This window comes from Cupressus sempervirens, chromosome 10 (assembly GCF_028749045.1).
Source record: "Cupressus sempervirens isolate cs-2001-9-10 chromosome 10, ASM2874904v1, whole genome shotgun sequence".
Classification (NCBI taxonomy): Eukaryota; Viridiplantae; Streptophyta; class Pinopsida; order Cupressales; family Cupressaceae; genus Cupressus; species Cupressus sempervirens.
Window position 1 is genome coordinate 914,930,739 of NC_143127.1, and position 16,855 is coordinate 914,947,593.

The following is a 16,855-nucleotide window of genomic DNA, read 5'->3' on the forward strand; positions in this document are numbered from 1 at the left end:
TAAAAATTGAAATATTTGATGGAAGCAAATTAATAATAAATAATATTAAGTTTTGAATTTGATTTTATGTTTTCATTTATAATAGAAAAATATTTACAATTAAAAAAATTTGTTTCTTGTTTATCAATGTTTTTTACATGTAGATATTTTGATGATATTAATTATCATGTTTGTAAGATTAGAAATTTTAAAAACAGATATCTCTCAAATTAATTTTTTTTTTTAAAGTTAATTAAATTTTTTAGATATACTAGTTTTACTTCTAATCTGTTAAAAAATTAAGGAAAACTGATCAATTATATAAATATAATTTTAATATCATACTAATTGGAATTGAGTTGTAATCCTAACATGTAATTATAACCATATACTAATATAACACTATGGTAAACAATAAAACATTAGAACAAATCCTTAACCGCAATTTTAATCGTAGTTTATACGATTTGCTGACCTGGACCATCTTCAATGCTATTTTTCAGGTTACCTCCAATTTATCAAATGATAGAATGCCTCTCCAGCCTCTGGACAAAAATGGTGAGATTCGTAATTTTATTTCTCATGCTAATGAAGGCCACCATTAGACCGGATCCAGAGAGCGGACTCCTAATCTACACTGGCGGCACCACTCCCCCCAACAACGCAACTCTCTTTGCCCAAATTTTGAACTCCTCGTTGGCATCTCTCCTGAATCAAGTCACTGTATCTGGATTTGCCACTACGGACGAAGAGGCATCTACTCAGACAACAACAGATTCCGTATATGTTCTGGCACAGTGCAGGCAAGATAAATCCCCTGCCGATTGCGTTAACTGAGTAAGAGTTGCAGAGGACCGAATTCGCAACAGCTCCAGCGTATCCGCCAAAGCATACTGCGACGGTTGTTATCTCGTTTACGAGAATGACATGAATTTTTATGATCCATACACCAATGCAACGCATAAACTCATTTGCGGCTATGTGGATGCTGCCAATTCCAGTTTGTTTTCAGGTACTGGTCGAAGTTTGATAAATGATCTTTGCGTTGCGACTCCCCGAATCGATGGTTATTTTGCCGCGCAGACGAGACAGGGCCTGTCTAATTCGACAATCTATGGACTCGCTTATTGCCTCCCTTCGATTCAGAGAAATTCCTGCCAAAATTGCCTCAGTATTGCTCGGGATAACATTAATAAGTGTTTTCCCCGCTCAGATGGACGGGCTATCGATGCCGGCTGCTACTTGCGATACGACTACAAACCCTTTTTTCCAAGCAATGCGACTGTTGACTTGACACGTTTCTTGCCCACAGGTTTGTATCTAATTATATTCAATTGAAGAGATCTAAATCTTTTTACTTTACCTTAGAAGCAAGATTGAATCAATAATTTCAGAGATGTAAATGGTATTAATCGCTTCTGTATAATATCATTGTCAGAATTAATTTCCCCATTTTGACAATGATTGAAGAAGAAAAAGGTGAGTTCTTCGGTGTGGATAATAACTGGGGTTGTGGGTGTTGAGAAATATGTGTCTCAACCTTGCAATTCTTTTTTGGAAAATTTCAGAATTTGTTTGTGGAAGTTTTCCACTTGTTTATGCATTGAAAAATGGTTAGTGAGTTATTAAAATGAGTCTTGTCCATAGTAGAATAAAGGTAGATCATTTTTAGAGCCTTGATGACTAATTTTGTGACTTTTATAGGGGTCTAGACTAAGAGACAAAATTGTGGACGAGATTACTATTTTAACCTGATTGTTTTTCCATATTGGAAATGTAAATGTCAAAAAATGGGTAACATGTGGCATGGTAGCTTTGCCCATGGTTTTGTAAAACCATAAGTAGTTTCCAGGTTGTAAAATCACCATAAAAGGAGGGCTTGGGGAGGTGTTTGTGTAATTGAGTTTAGTTTGCAAGATTGGTGCTAGAAAGAGTCTCTCCAAGTTCGAGTTGTGGTGATGTGCTCCTGTAAGAACTTGCATTGCAAGTGTATTGTAATCATCTTGGTTTGATAATACATTGTACGAGTTTTGGAGGGTGGGTTTTTCGTCCGGAAGGGTTTCCCCATGGTAATCATTGTGTTGTGTGTTCTTTGTTATTTTGATTATGTTATTATGCATTTCTTGAGATCTTTGCAATAGTTACTTTGATTTGCATAATCGTGCTCTCAAAGATTAACGTAGGAAGCGATTCCGCGCACTTTTGCTTCCTTACAAGTGGTATCAGAGCCTGGCCAATTTTGGTTCTATTTGTTGGGTACAAGGTTTTTTGAGCTAATCAAAGTTTGAGTGGGAGCTTGTGCAGAGCATTTCATTTCTATGTTGCAGGATTAAAAGATGGCAAGCATGTTAGGGAGAATTGATGTTGAGAAGTTTTCTGGCACAAACTTTGAGATGTGGAAGTTGAAGATGGAAGATCTATTGATTGATCGGGATCTATGGGATGCGATTCATGAGAACAAGCTGAGGCCCACAGATCCAACATTAGCCGCACAATATGATGTGAATGATAGAAAAGCTAAAGGTCTCATTAGATTGTGTCTTGCAGACTCGATTCTGATTAATGTCCATGAAGAACCTACTGTGAAGAAGCTTTGGAAAAATCTTAGTGAGATCTATCAAGCGAAATCACTTGTGAATAAGATTTTCTTGAGGAAGAAGTTGGATTCCTTGAGAATGGAAGAAGGTGGACAAATTTCTGAGCATTTGGAAAGGTTTAATATGTTGGTGACTCAGTTGACCTTAGTAGGGGTGCCAATGGATGAAGAAGAAAGGTGTCAAATCTTGTTATGTTTGTTGCCAGACTCATGGGATAGTCTTGTGATGGTTATAGGGAGCACTTCAGTTGTCTTGAAGATGGAGGACATTGTTGGTTCTCTACTTTTTGAGGAGATGAGAAGGTCTCTCTGAATGCCAAAGAGGCTTTGAGTGTTCATGGAAGACCAAAAGAAAGAGGCAAGAACGAAAAGCAGCATGGCCATTCTATGTCCAAAAATAAAGGGAGATCGAAATCCCCTAGTAAGTCCAAGGCAATCTACTGGAATTGCGGCAAACCTGGACACTTCCGAAAGGATTGCAAAGAGGAGAAGAAAAAGAAGAAGAAGAAGAAGTAAGATTCTGATTCTGAGTTTGAGAAGGAAGATGGAGATGCTTTCATTGCAGCCTTGGCCACTCATGTAGGTGAAAATGCATGGTTAATAGATTCAGGTGCATCTTTCCACATGACTCCTAATAGGAACTGGTTTAGTAAGTATGAAAATTTTGATGGTTGTAAAGTATATTTGGGTGATAATTCAGTACTTGATATTGTTGGTCATGGGAGTATTCGTGTGAATTTTTTTGATGGTAGAATTAGAAGATTTGATGGTGTCTTGCATATCCCTGGACTAGCAAGGAATTTTTTATCTATTAGTAAGCTAATAGATGCAAGTGTGCATGTATAATTTTTTGAAGCAGGTGTAAAAATGGTGAGAGGCGCTATGGTAATAACAAGAGGAAGTAGATTGGGTACATTGTAACAACTTGATGCACACACAGTCGAGTGCAATAGTACTTCTGATAAGATTGTGAAAAAGACTACTCAGTTGGAGAAGGAGAGAGTTTCTCTTTCAATAGATGGTCGTGATTTTTGGGTACCCAAGGGTGCTCTGTCTACCGAATCAAAGTTGCCTGCAGAGAAGACTATGTTATGGCACCAAAGACTTGGCCACATAGGTGAGAAGGGCCTACGGACCTTGAAAAATAAGAACCTTGTTGATGGGTTGAATGACTGCAACCTTGAGTTTGATTTTTGTGAGCATTGTATCTATGGTAAACAAAACCACATTCAGTTTTACTCGAGTTCTCATAAGTCTTTGTGTATTTTGGATCTAATTCATTCAGATGTATGTGGTCTAGTTGATGTTCCTTCTATTGGTACATCAGTTTATTATGCTTCTTTCATTGATGATTTTAGTAGAAGAACATGGGTTTATTTCCTTAGGAGTAAAGCTGAAGTTTTTAGTCGTTTCAAAGAATTTAAAGCAATGGTTGAATTGCAGACTAGAAAGAAAATAAAATGCTTGAGAATTGATAATGGTGGTGAATTTTGCTCCAATATTTGTGACACACATTTTGTAAAGATTGTGGTATTAAAAGAGAGAAGACAACTCCGTATTCTCCACAACAGAATGGAGTTGCAGAAAGAATGAACAAGACCTTGATGGAGAAGGCTAGGAGTATGTTGAGTGGTGCTGGACTAGAACAAAATTTCTGGGCTGAAGCTGTAGCCATTGCCTGCTACCTAATAAACAGGTCTCCTACATTAGCTCTTGTTGATAAGATGCTAATGGAAGCATGGTCGAGCCACAAGCCTTCACTTAGACATCTGAGAGTGTTTGGTTGTGGGGCATATGCTCATGTGCCAAAGGAGAAGCGAACAAAATTGGATAACAAAGCTGTCAAATGTATCTTCATCGGATATAGTTATGGTGTGAAAGGATACAAGCTTTGGGATCCTATTGCACAAAAGGTATTTTATTCCAAAAGTGTTATTTTTAGAGAAACTAAGCCTTCTTCTGTTATAGTGCAGCTAGAACAAATTAAAGAAAAGAAAGATGTGATTCAACTTCCTGCTACACCTGAGAAAGTTGAATCAAGGCCCTTAGAAAGATGAGATGTTGAAGAGAGCTCTACGAGTTTTGAATCATCAGAGGAAGAGGGAGAACCTAATCATGAACCTGAACCTCCTGAACTTGAACTAGATCTTGTTCAAAGATCTACTAGACAAAGGAAACCACTTGAAAGGTATGGGTATTCTCCTGATGATTGGAGGTGCATATTTGCATTGAATGCTAACATTGATGAACCAAGATTTGTAGAAGAGGCTCTTGGTATGAATGATTAAGAGTCCTGAAAAATAGCTATGGATGAAGAAATGGTAGCTCTTAAGAGGAATCAAACATGGGACCTTGTACCATTGCCTGCAGGACGGAAGCCTATTGGTTGTAAATGGGTGTTCAAAAGGAAGATGGGTTTAGATGGAAGCACTGAGAAGTATAAAGCACGTTTGGTTGCAAAAGGTTACTCTCAAGTTGAGGGAGTAGATTATGGTGAGATTTTTTCTCCAGTAGCCAAAATGACATCCATTAGATTTTTTCTTTCTATTGCAACAGCTTATGATCTAGAGATCGAGCAAATGGATGTGAAAACTGCTTTCCTTCATGGAGATTTGGAGGAAGAAATTTACATGTCACAGCCAGAGCACTATGTGGTGAAAGATAAAAGTCATTTGGTCTATAAATTGAAGAAATCCTTGTATGGTTTAAAACAAAGTCCTAGGATGTGGTACCAGAAGTTTGATACATATGTGTTGAGTTTGGGATTTGTGAGATCTAAATCTGATCACTATATATATCTCAAATTTGATGGTGATGGTTTCTTGGTTATTGCCTTTTATGTTGATGACATGTTGTTTATTGGCAAAGGAAAAAGTTTGATTGTAGAGTTAAAATCTCAACTCTCAATAAAGTTTGAAATGAAAGATCTTGGTGCAGCTAGGCACATTCTAGGAATGGAGATTATATGAGATAGATAGAATAGAAAGCTTTGGCTAGGCCAAAGTAAGTATGTTGGTACTATTTTGAAAAGATTCAATATACAGGATGCAAGACCATTGAGTGTTTCTGTTACTATGGGAACAAAGCTTTCTAGCTCACAGTGTCCTACATCCCCATTGGAGATGGAAGAGATGAGTTGAGTACCATATCAGAGTGCTGTTGGAAGTTTGATGTATGCTATGGTTTGTACAAGACCAGACATTGCCCAAGTAGTGGGAGTACTTTCCCGTTATATGTCTAATCCAAGAAGAGCACATTGGGATGTAGTAAAAAGAGTTTTCAGATACTTGCGGGGTACCTCAGAGTACTCAATATGTTTTCATGGAATAGGAAGTGAGCATTCCTTGGATATTTGAGGCTATGTGGATTCAGACTGGGCTGGTGATGTTGATAGAAGAAGATCCACCAGTGCATATGTGTTTACATTATTTGATGGTGCAATCAGTTGGATGAGTAAGCGACAAGCTGTGGTCACTTTGTCCACTACTGAGGCAGAGTATATGACAGCTACTCATGCCTACAAAAAAGCCATCTAGCTAAAGTGATTGTGTTCAGATATAGAGTTCAAATAGGGTGCAGTGACAATTTATAGTGACAGCCAAAGTGCAATCTGCCTAGTGAAGAACTTTTCATGCGAGGACCAAGCACATTGATGTACAATATCATTTTGTGTAAGATATGATCGAGGACGGCAAGGTGAAGCTAGAAAAGGTAGAGACTTTGGTGAATGTTGTTGATGCATTAACTAAGCTCATGAGCACAGAAAAATTCAGATGGTGTTCAGAGTCTATAGGCCTCTCGGCCCCTAGCAATTAAGTCCATGATATTTCGGATCCCCTGACTCTTGCAAGGTGTTCGATGAGTGGGAGAATGTTGAGAAACATGTGTCTCAACCTTGCAATCCTTTCTTGGAAAATTCTAGAATTTGTTTGTGGAAGTTTTCCACTTGTTTATGCATTGGAAAATGGTTAGTGAGTTGTTAAAATGAGTCTTGTCCATAGTAGAATATAGGTAGATCATTTTTAGAGCTTTGATGACTCATTTTGTGACTTTTATGGGGTTCTAGACTAAGAGACAAAATTGTGGACGAGATTACTATTTTAACCTGGTTGTTTTTCCATATTGGAAATGTAAATGTCAAAAAATGGGTAACATGTGGCATGGTAGTTTTGCCCATGGTTTTGTAAAACCATAAGTGGTTTTCAAGTTGTAAAATCACTATAAAAGGAGGGCTTGGGGAGGTGTTTGTGTAATTGAGTTTAGTTTGCAAGACTAGTGCTAGAAGGAGTCTCTCCAAGTTCGAGTTGTGGTGATGTGCTCCTATAAGAACTTGCATTGCAAGGGTATTGTAATCATCTTGGTTTGATAATACATTGTACGAGTTTTGGAGGGTGGGGTTTTCCTCCCGGAAGGATTTCCCCACGGTAATCACTGTGTTGTGTGTTCTTTGTTATTTTGATTATGTTATTATGCATTTATTCAGATCTTTGCAATAGCTACTTTGATTTGCATAATCGTCCTCTCAAAAATTAGCGTAGGAAGCGATTCCGCGCACCTTTGCTTCCTTACAGTGGGAGGGGTATTCCTCCTTGGCCTTCTCATTTGTCTTAATGTCTTCCGGAATCACCTATTAATGCAACCAGAGGAGAAACACGGTATAAAGCTTAAACCTCTTATTATAGATAAGGAAGAAAGAACTTTTGCGTTTCAATTCGATCTTCAGTACTACTAATATAACAAACGTATGGAACAGTGGATGTTGAAGGAGCTACGAAACTCCGTGGGCCAGAAGATTTCGACTTCAAGACACTTAAAAAGGCAACCAACAATTTTGATCAAGAAAATAAGCTTGGCGAAGGAGGGTTTGGCGAAGTATTTAATGTAAACTGTTGGTTTTCCCTGTCCGTATTAGGCATCTGTGTTGATGTATTCAAATTGATATTTGCAGGCTACGTTGAAAAATGGAAAAGTTGTGGTAGTAAAGAAGCTTATGTTACGTCACTCTGCGCGCCATGCGATATCTGAATTTGAAAGCGAAGTGAAACTCATTTCTAATGTTCATCATAGAAATCTTGTGTCTTTACTTGGATGTTGCAGAAAAGGCCAAGAAAGACTCTTGATTTATGAGTACATGCCCAACGGCAGCCTCGACAGAATATTATTTGGTGCGTTATTCCTTAACTTTCCGCTTCTGTTATAACAAACATGATGGGTTGTGAAAGTCTAGTGAATTGCCCTTTATGTAGGAAAAAATAAAAGACTTTTGAGTTGGAAGGAAAGGTTCGAGATTATCGTGGGCACTGCTCGTGGTCTGGCCTATCTCCACGAGGAATTCCATGTCTGTACCATCCATCGTGACATTAAATCAAGTAATATATTGCTTGACGACAAGTTTCAAGCAAAACTAGCAGACTTTGGGCTTGCAAGACTTCTTCCAAATGATAGAACTCACGTTAGCACAAGATTTGCAGGAACCCTGTGAGTAAACCTCATTTATCGGATTTCAAAGTTTCCAATAGAGTAAGTAACAACAATTTTTTGGCTTTTGCAGAGGATATACGGCTCCTGAATACGCTGGCCAAGGAAAATTAACAGAGAAAGCAGACACCTACAGCTTTGGTGTGGTGGCTCTTGAAATTCTGAGTGGCAGAAAAAGCATTGACTTGAAGCAACCGCCAGCTATGCAATATTTGGTTCAATGGGTATTTCATAATAATGACATTCTTTTAGTCTTTAATCACATCATTATCTCCCTTAAAATTCAATCTCATTTGCTTAAAAAACTATTGGCAGGTTAGGAGCCTATACGAGGATAACAAGGTTATAGAGATGGTTGAAAGTGAATTGAAGGAGATGGAAGGGTATAATGAGGATGAGGTGTTGAGAGTAGTAAGCCTTGCGCTTCAATGTATTCAGGCTTCTGCAAGACAGAGACCATCAATGTCTGAGGTGGTGACAGTGCTCTCAAGTAAAGATGAGATTGATTTTCAGAAACCTCTACAACTAAAATTCGTAGCCATGGGGAACATTAAGGCAAGTCAAGAAGAAGGTTCCACTTCTTCATATCAGTCAAATGCAATAATTACAGAATCCCTCAGTGCTCGGTAAGGGAGTAGCATGGAAGGGTGATTGATTACATTCTAATCAGTGAAAAAAGTCCCTCATATTTTAAAATAGGATGTAAATGTTATAAGGAAATCCGAAGTCGCATAATCTCTCTTATATTCGTGGATTTGGATTTTGGATAAATATATCTTTTTAATATTTGATAGTTGAGGAATGACCTTATTTAATCTAATTTGCCAAGACCTCTGACCAATGCTTCTGCACATTCAGAACAATGGATTTGGTTCTGCAATTTCGATTTTCATCATAAATTTGTTTGAGATTTATTAATTTATGTTTTTTTACAAGTGATTATTAGTTATTATTTTTATTTACTTTAGATTATTTCTATGATGCCAAAATTTAATATATCTTTGCTTGAAATCTAAAAATAGCTAACTTTTTTATTAAATTTTTCATGATCATATATCACTTTTTCATTCTGTGATGTAAACAGAACTATCTATTATATATCTAAAAATTCTTTATTCAAAAGAGATATATTATTATTATTTTTTTAAAATGTATTCATACAAAATGACTTATTGTAGTTAAGCGTGCTTGGGCTGGAGTAGTACTGGGATAGGTGACCTCCTGGGAAGTCCTAGTGCTTCACCCCTATGAGCATCACCTAGACCTAATGAGTGCTAAGTGTTCTATTTATTCTCTTAAGAGATGGATTCATGTTGAATCACTACTCATGAAACATGGGTCAATGAGATTGACTCAAAATCACATAGTTAAATCCTGATAGCAATATCACAATTTGACTCGCTATGGAAATTATCTCCTACTTATCAATTGATGAGCTTAAGGGGCTTTCTAATGAATGGTTCATAAGGCACAATACTTGGTGAAGGTTTTGCAAATGGGGTTGTATATTTTGGATTTAACCATCGAGGAAACTCTATAGTTAAGCACACTCAGGCTAGAGTAGTACTGGGATGGGTGACCTCCCGAGAAGTCTCAGTGCTTCACCCCTGTGAGCATCACATAGATCCAATGAGTTCTAAGTGTTCTATTTATTCTCATGAGAGATGGATTCATGTTGAATCACTACTCATGAAACATGGGTCAATGAGTTTGACTCAAAATCACACAGTTAAATCTTGATAGCAATATCACAATCATTCAACTATCTTAAAAAATCCATATTTATTGGTACTTTTGTGTTAGATTATTTCTTACTATTTTATTTCTTACATTGCTTAATTTGTTATGACTATGAACTTACTCCCAATAGTTTCTTTGAAGATTTCTGTACAAAAATTAAAATCTTCTTCAACTCACTTTAATTAAAGAATAAATAATAACATAAAATAGTATTACAATAAACATTATTGTATGCTTGATAGAAAACCTTCACATAATGTTATGTGGTCAAAAGATGACCTTGACTTCATATGACCAATACTCTTGAATGCCTCTCTACATCTGGATGGCTTAACATCAAATTTGTGCCAACTTTCGAACTAATTCTGCCACTGAGCATGCATTCATAAACATTAATACATTCAAGACTTTGACATACTTCATCTAGATATAGTTAACTATTATACATCAAACCTTATCTTCTTCTGCCACACATTGTGCTAATGGTTCCATGTAGGACTAATTTTCATCATAGTTGACTGATTTTGAACAACTTTTATTTTTGGGTTATGGTTTGCAAATTTGTTTTGTGGCATAAGAAAATGGAATGGGACAAGATCATTGACTACAAGTCCATAAGAAGTGGGTGAGACTGAAGCAACGCTATAGAAAGTAAAACCATGATGTGATACAAATCTATTTTAGACTATTTACACATAATTTTTACAAATATAATTTGAGTTTGTGGGAGAGTTTAGATTGTATATAAGAAAGTTCAAATAAAAGGTAGATTTTAATAGGTTAAACAAAACCTAAGATTCGAATTTTTTTTTTTTTTTTTTGAGAAATGATGTATTTTATATAGTTGAAGTTAAAATTGAGAAAACAATTTAAATGGAGAGATTAGCATACTATTTTAGTAGATCTATATATTATTCAAATAGAATTCTATTTCAATTTATATAAGATGAGTCTTTATACATAAAATTTTAAAATAAGAATGGTTAGCTCTATTCAAATATGTTCTGGAGTAGCATAGAAGTTTTGTCTTCTTCTTATCAATGTCATGTCAATATCTAAATGAGATTATTTTGAGGGATTTTTCAATCAAAAAAATGTTTTTCGTAAAGAACATATACATTCAATTATACTAATATAGACAAGGCTGAGGCCAATATGTACAAGTGCAAATAAGAAATTTAGTAAGAATGCACTTTACATTCTAGTAAGTTTGTTTTTAATGAAGTGGGTAGGGAGAGGGCTCTAATCCCACACAAAGAGCCACATCACAACACAACAAAAATAATGAATAACAATAAGCCACATCACCTAAAGACCAACTAAGCTACTTCAAAATATCAAAAAAAAAAAAAAAAAATAGAGATTCTAGCTATACACCATAGTCAAAAAACCACCTTAAGTTATCACTAAACTTATTATTATTAACCATACAGATATAGTTCAAAAAGTTAATGTACATATCTTGTCAATACTACCTAGAGTTTAAATCCCCTACATGACAATACTGAGAAACTGAACTTAAATGAACTTCTTAATATGATGATTGTTGAAAGTATCAGATCATAAACATCCCAAAAGGAAAAGCATCAAAAAAATAATCATATAGTTTTGTTAATATCCTCTCAAATATTTGTGAGGTAGCTAAGGTTCTTTATCTAGGTCTCCTACTCTCTCACTTCATTGTTGGAGTCATCGAGATCAATCCTAACTTTTAGTTGTATATCTTTCTTAAATCTTCACTCGCTAGTAGTGACACCAACCGTTGAATCCTACATCAAATTATAAAACACCTTTAAAAGAGAAGGCGCCACCTTTTACAAATCATTGAGAAATACTATTAAAAGGACAACATGCATAACCTCCTCTAGGGAAGAAATCACATTATGAAGCACATCTAAATACCCTTTGACAATCTCCATATTAATCTAACCCCTTCCTCACTAACTAATATGTTCATGCAATTTTAAGCTTTGACCTTATTAGGGGAATCAACCTTCTCTCTCTTATGTTCATCCCTATTTCAATTGACCTTCCAAATTTTTAACCTTTTTTGTTTTTTTAATGTTTGACCTTTTTTATAAGTCAAAGTGCATGATTGCTAGGTTTTCACTAAGATTTATTTTTTCCCTATTTTTTAATTATTCAGGACCAACATTTCTTATATAGGTTCTACCCCCAAAATGTTAGGCATATAGAAATTTGAGATTTATTATGTTGATGGGATCTAATATAACATCACCTTCAAGTATTGCTAGTTGATACACACCTTCTTTAAAGGAAGTTGTAGTGATGAAGGGATTCATCTAGTTGGGCTCAAATTGTCCCTTTTGTTCTCTATCTGACTAGTTCTTCATATTTTCTCTTAACATAAGTTTTCAAACTTCAAACACTCTTTGTTTCACTTTCTATTTATATCTTCTTGACATCCTTTTATGGTAGACTTTGAGATGGTCAAATTCCTTTCATATTGATGCAAGGACAGGGAATCACCCTACTTAGAGTTACATATGGAAGTAATATATATCACATGAAATAATGAAAATTAGATTTACAAGAGGCTAGGCAACTGGCAACCACACTTATGTAATAATTAAAAGAAATTTTTCAACATGCCTGACTGTGAGGCCTTTCGGGTTTCGACCATGTACAAAGGAAATTATGAAATTAGAGTCCAATCTTTTATCCTATTTTTCTCCTCAATTTTTCATGCTACCCACTTTTTCTCCCTTAAATGTCTAACCTTGCCTCTTATATAGCCAACTAAGCCACAAGTCGTCTAGTCAAGAATTTAATCACATTATAGGTACAATGTAGAAAGAGTAAACCAAAACCATTGCTAAATGAAACATAAAGAAATGTGCACTTGAAGGAGGATTCACACATGTCTGAGGAGTTGGCTTCTAACTTTGAAACATGCCACGTTAACATAAGAAACCATGCCAAAATATACAACACACCATGCTAGAAGAGAAACACAAGAAATAAGGACTGTAAAGAGTAGTTCACCACGTGAGAAATATAAATGCTCAAGACTCGTGCACTTAGGAGATGCAGTGCCCCACTCGGGAACCCAAGAGAAATAAACCTAACATGTTACAATGTTTGCTAAACATTTTTTTAAAAAAAAAGTTTAAACAACATCAAAGTAACAATAATGAAAAAGCTATAAATACATACACATCAAGAACACGTAATCAATTATAGATATAGATTCATATCCTCAAGGGTTCCTTTGCGTTGAGTCACATTTAAGAAGTTATATGAAATAGCTTAAGCTCAAGTCCAATGTCTCATAATCATAAAGAAGTATACATAATCACATAAGAAAATGCATAAGTATAACTAATACAATGAAAGTACATCCAATAAATAACATCCATTGCACATGTCATAGGGTATGTGAGAATAGATATAGTATATCAAAATACATGAAACATATTTACATCCACTGAAAAGAAGTCTCTAAGGTAAGAAATAAGAATGATAAAGGTACATCTCTTGTCATGAACATCCAATAGCTCGCAATATGAGGGGGACCCAAATGGTAAGAAGACACTACCTCCCGACGACATGGTCACCTAGTCAGGCTTCCACTTCCACCTTGTAGGGAAGATAATGAATGATCCACATACAACTAATCAATAATAAAACATTCCAAAGCAAGGAATTCCTAATAGCCAAAACTACCTCAAAGGTAACACATACTACTCAAGAAGATAAGATAATCCAAAAAGAAAGACCACTCAATCCAATACAAACACCACATAACCAAACATCATACATGAACCAAGTATAAATTGAATACCAAGATCATAAGATAAAGTCAACGAAAGATATACGCCTCAAGTCAAGAACCACATGTCAAAAGTAAATCATCCATGATTCATCAATCATCATCAATGAAAGTAAATAACCACAATAAACACATCCAACAATGAGTGCACCACTAGATGTACAAAAAAAAATCTAGAGAGGAGACTCAGGCTACATACTAGGGTGTGTCATCACATGGTCAAACTACTTGAGTTACCTTAGACTGGTCTCTCAATAGATGTCGAGCCCTCAAGTGTTGAGTTACCCTGGACTAGTTAGTTTGAACCCCAGACCCTCAACATGACACATGTGGAACTAGAAAACCCTCTCAAGAAGATGAGGCAAACTAGTCATACTGTCATCCCTTTCCCATCCTTAGTCTATAAAAGCACTCAAGACATGCGTGGGGCAAATATATCTAACTTATCTTTTTAGTGTGTTGCCCCAAAATATTAATTACTAGATTATCACTTATTACATAACTTACAATACATTACCCTGGCAATGACCAAATCGGGTCTCAAACCCCTACTACAAGCCACTCCCAAGGACATTTACCTAGACAATCTCTCATAAGAATACACTCATTGTTTTGTCCCATACTACAACACCCATAAGATCAAATTTGGTTCCTTTAACGGGAACCCGAAACAAGTTGCTTCTCCCAACCCAAGTAAATAGAAAAGGCACCACATAACAACTCTCATAAATGTAAGTTTCAAATTGAAGAACAAGTTCATCATGATATTTAGGATAGAGAAACATCATAAAAGAAGACACAATGACAACCTCTTTCTAGTTGGTCAACTAAACAAATATGCAAACCCAAACAAAAATTAAAACAACAAAGCCTAAAAACAATACCCATAAACTCTCAAGAAAACACATAAAATATAAAGTTTCTAGTCTTATGGTTTCAATTTAACTCATTCACTAATGTTTGTTTTGACCATAAGAAAATGTTTGATAATAAAACAATAATATTTATTTATTTCATTAGATAGTATTTCATATTCATAACCACAACCGTTACATGGATTATGTAAATATATATCAATTTAGTTACATAATAATTAATCACTATCAATTTCTAATTAATATTTAATATATGATAATTACTCTTAGATAAATCCTTTAAATTTATATTAATCACTTTACCTAAACTTCACTACTTTTAAATAAATAAAACAAAAATCAATTTATTAAAAATGATTATTATTAAAAAAATCAATTTATTAAAAATGATACTTATTAAATAAATCAATTTATTAAAAGTGATAGTTATTAAATAAATCAATTTATTAAAATTGATACTTATTAAATATCAAATTTAAAAATGAGTAAAACAATGTAACTTTACTACAAAATAATTTAATAAACTAGACTTTTCTTATTCTTAACCTACCTCATTTAATTACACCAGCCATCAAATAATAATGGGAGGGGGGGTTACGTGGTCCGCTCCCCATACTTTTATATATGCATGGGTGGACTTTTTAAAGAAAAGAAGGCTTTCCTATTTTTTTTTTTAAAACAACAATGTACAATACTGTAGAGGTGTGTACGATTTAAGGTATGATTTTTTTTCTTTATAATTTATGATTATTGTTTGATTTTCTTCTTTTTCTATCCATAAGTATTTTTGTTTTACATTTTTTTTTTCTATTCTCGTTAATTAGATAATATATATATAATTTATTTTTGGTTCTTTCTACATGTGTAGGTCTAGTAATTTTCCAACAAGCCTAGATTTCGTTATTATTCTATTTCTACATAAAGTTGTACCATAAATATGTACATAAATATAGATAGATACATATATAAATGATGCATCTAAGATGTAAATTAAATCTATGTAAATTTTTCAATCAAACCCTAAATGATCTATACTAAGTTTTCTTCTACAACTTTTTCCTAAGAACAATTAATAATCAAATTCCATTCATACAGATCAAGGAAAAAGAAACTATAGTGACAAACATGATTGAAGCACCCAATCAAACATGTAGCAAACAAATCTTTTCCAACTAAAAATACATTCTTGGAATTTCAAAACCCTACCTCATACTGATGCTAAAATCTAATAGCTAGATGAAAATTCCTACTGCAAGCATAATCCTTCAACCCACAAAAATTCCCTTCTTTTCCAAACCCCCAAGTTGCTCTCCAAAATCTGTGTGCAAAAATGGCCTAAAAACCCTCTAATATAGAGCTCTAGTTACCTTTTTAGGGTTTTTGTCTCCACAACTCTAAAATTATAATTACTATATTTATTATTTGCTATATGCTTAATTAATTGGATTTTTAAAAAAATTAAAATATTAATTTATTATTTCTTTGATGCACACTTAAATCATTTTTCTTTTATTAAAATATTCTTTTATTATAATTTATTTATTGCTCAACTTTATTATTTAAAGTAATTTCATAAAATGATATTTATTTATTATTTAATTAATAAAGATAACTTAAGTGCATTATTTAAATGTCACTAATTTTAAACCTTCATTAATTAAATAATAATACTACACCAAAATCAAAGCTTAATATATATAATATTTGATTTTCAAATTTGTTTAATGTAGCTTTCTAAAATCAAGACTTTTAAATTAAATATTTTAATTTAACTAAAAGTCCATTTAATTCCAAAAATGCAAGATTATCCTATTTTAACATTCTTTTTTTTTCACTTTTAAATTAAATGACATTTGATAAATCAATATCAACCGTCAATCCAAGAATAATAAATAAGTAGTCCATCAGGAAAATCACCAAGTCAAACCTCAAGAAGTGCATAAGGAAAATCAACCAAAACAAGAATCAAACCACATATGCACAAAAGACTCACAGGTTTTAAAAAGGGTAGATAGTCTATTATGAGTCCTCCTTGCAGGACAAGTATTTTAGGCTATGGCTAGGATTGGACCTAATCATTATCTTCCCATTCTCACCATTTCAATATTTGTAATTGGGCACACTCATCTTGGCAATTTAGGGAAGTCGATGCCTGGTAACTACATCCTACATAAAAGATCAACATGTACATGTATATAAATATATCTAAACTAAACAAGCAATGGTAGGTAGTGGTACATCATGTAGATCTCGACTAGTAGGTGACTATGACTCCCTCGCTTAACCACATCAAACACATCAGATAGAAGATAAAATACACATGCACACCATGCACATGCAAGTATGGGCTAAGTATCATAATAAATCACATGTCAAACATCAAATGTTCAATTA

General features: G+C 34.3%; 1 pseudogene; it reads left to right on the top strand.

Moving 5' to 3' along the window:
* Positions 1-534: 534 nt before the first annotated feature.
* On the top strand, positions 535-8,683 carry LOC149536972 (cysteine-rich receptor-like protein kinase 2; annotated as a pseudogene).
* The last annotated feature ends 8,172 nt before the right edge of the window (positions 8,684-16,855 follow it).